Source organism: Bombus pyrosoma, linkage group LG9, assembly GCF_014825855.1.
Source record: "Bombus pyrosoma isolate SC7728 linkage group LG9, ASM1482585v1, whole genome shotgun sequence".
NCBI lineage: Eukaryota > Metazoa > Arthropoda > Insecta > Hymenoptera > Apidae > Bombus > Bombus pyrosoma.
Window position 1 is genome coordinate 2001066 of NC_057778.1, and position 2815 is coordinate 2003880.

A 2815-nucleotide genomic window follows, 5' to 3' on the forward strand; every position below is an offset into this window, starting at 1 on the left:
AACAATTTACTGGACACACGAATGCCTCAGAAACAAAAATACAGTTGGTGATCGACTCAGAGATCGGTCGGTCAGTGACCAACGAGGAAAAAGACATATTAGAGACATCATAATGCCAGGGCGAAGCTGTGTTCCAATTTATAACCGGATGATATCGCGATAGAGTCTCAGGTTCGAGGCATTGTGTTCGGTAGGGTTTCGTTCCTGATGTTACACCGGGCATCGACTGGGTGGGGTCTTGGTGCCTTGGTGGCCTGCCACAAGGTATCCTTTTGATATCCTGTTAACTAATGCCAGCTATTCGTTACAGACGAATAACTCAAGAGACGTATACGTTTTCCGCTTAAAGAATACTGCCGCGTTTCATGAACGATTCGACATACTCGAGTCCTCGTTCGAAGATTCTTCAAAGTCTATCGAAGTATTGTTCTTTGGGATATCGATCGTTTCGATCCAATATCGGAATAAAGCTCCACAATTTTATATTCTTCGCGTGTATTCTATTTTGTTTTAAATTAATGCATTTGTTGCAAGTCATTGCGACGAACGTTATTTGTATTCTCTATTAATTTCTTTCAATTTTTTTATACAGATAAGTACAGTTATTTGGAACAGAGTTGAAACATAATAAAATACGTACGTATTCAAGTACGAAGTATTACCAAAACCTCCTTTGCAACGTTTTATCTGAATGCGACGTAAAAATAATCTCACAGAGAAAAGGACAAGGTAAAGAACTTGAAAGACGCATAGATTAACACGTGCAAAGCAAAGGAAGAATGTAAAGAAGTATATATAAAGCTTATGTAATATAGTCGGCGAATGAAGGAAAAAAAATCCTGGTTACAACGACCGAGAAGAAGGACACCACGATGAGATATGAAGTTGAATCCACGAGATTCTTATTCATGAAGGAATACTTATTTTATACAACAGATAAGAAAAATCTACATTATTGGTAAATATGTATTGTATTTATCGTGGCACGTCAAGCAGGAAATTGGCCTGCACTTCTGTAATTTCATACGTCTCGACTGATATTTTAATATTGCAGTCATTGCACTAATTGAAAATAGTACATCGTCTTACAAATTTGAGATCAATTAATCCTACTGGAGCCTTGAAATGAAAATTTCTTCTAAATTTCGCTCTTCAATGCAGATTATTCTAGCTAAACTAATACACTTGAAAAACTTCTGCATTAATTAGAGAATTACATTCCAGATACTAATAATAAATTGCTAAAAAAAAAAAAAGAACAATCGTGACATAAAATTATCATTCCGCAGCATAACAAGCTTGCAAGATTAATTAAACTGCAATAACTCCACCTATAGCATTTCAGTCTACATTAACCCAGATTTTCCATAGGTTTTTCAAAATAATGTAGTATTATTTCTCCCTCTATCTAGGGTACAAGTCCAATCATCAAAAGAAAAGCATAGTATTGCGTGATAGCAGTTTCTTAGTGGATAGGTACTTACCTTGCAATTACTCTTCTGGAAGAATGATAAATATATCTTGGTTGCATAAACCTGAACCGCCGCCATTTCTCTTTCCACGGCATCAACGATCTCCAATACGCTTTGCGACAGGTGAATCAGCCAAAGAGTGCACCCTTTACAGCGAAAGAATTAATCGGAACGACGGCACAGAACGTGATCCCGTCAGGTTGAGTCCAGGAGTAGAGGATCATGCTGGAGGGGCAGGACGAGGTTGGTCAAGTCCTTCCTTGTCGGGATCACTCTAGTAGGCGGTACCAACGTGGCCAGGCCTACCTCTCTTCTGACTCGGGTGTAACAATGGATCTGCAACAATATAAGCATCTCGTTTTCGTCCGGATCTAGACTCGCTTCTGTGCTCTTCCTCTGACGTATACACTGATACATGACAAGTAGCCAGCCCAACAAAACGCCGGGACTGAATATACAGTCGGTAATGCGCTATTGTATCGACTTTAAATATCCGTTGGTTTCATCTTCCGAGCGGTTTCCGGTATTCAACGTTCTCCTGAATCTTCACACGTTAACAGAAACTTTAACACGTGAGGAAAATTAGACGTTGATACAAAAAGGTACAAATATAGGTAATATATAGAAATGATAATTCTATTCCGAACTGGAATACCATTAGTTAGGTATTGCCAGTGTGGATAGATATTGTATAAGCACAGGTATTTAATTTCAGATACGAAAAAATATATATCATGTATAGGGAATATAATAAGATGTATAGTGGAATCTTTTCTAAGAATGCATTTGTTGTATGCGATAATGAGTAAGGAATAAAATAGAATAAAAAATAAGAGCAAATAAGCAAAAAGAAGATGGTAGAAAAATAAAAATGAAGAAATAAAAAAATAGAAATTTTCCTTTCTGTTATGAAATTAGAATATTCATACTTAATGAGAACATGTCTGAATATACTACATATACATATACCTGGGCGTATTTAAAGTATAATTGCATGTAATTTTAGCTAAACTTTCTATGCTACAAGAACACAGATCTCCAATTTTAAGCACGAAAGTTGAAGTAAGAATGATAAATGGAAAATATATAGAATTATTATTCACGAAAATATTTATACGTTATTACATCCCTGGTATGAATTTTATAATACATAATTTCTAGAAATACACCGAATTTACGAAATTAATTAAATTCCAACTTATAATCACGTACATATATTTTTCTTAAAAGCAGAATTAAAGAGACTCGTGTTATATGGTGTTTGTAACCGAGCCATGAAAATATTATGAAAACACCAGTTCGGTTTTTGTTCATTTACGCTTTGTTAAATGAACATCTCATGA

At 35.6% G+C, this 2815-nt stretch overlaps 1 long non-coding RNA gene across 1 annotated transcript; it reads left to right on the top strand.

Moving 5' to 3' along the window:
• The first annotated feature begins 865 nt into the window (after positions 1-865).
• On the top strand, positions 866-2321 carry LOC122570687. Its single transcript, XR_006317885.1, has 3 exons — positions 866-958; positions 1413-2086; positions 2188-2321. It is a non-coding gene; the product is annotated as an uncharacterized LOC122570687 (long non-coding RNA).
• Positions 2322-2815: the final 494 nt, after the last annotated feature.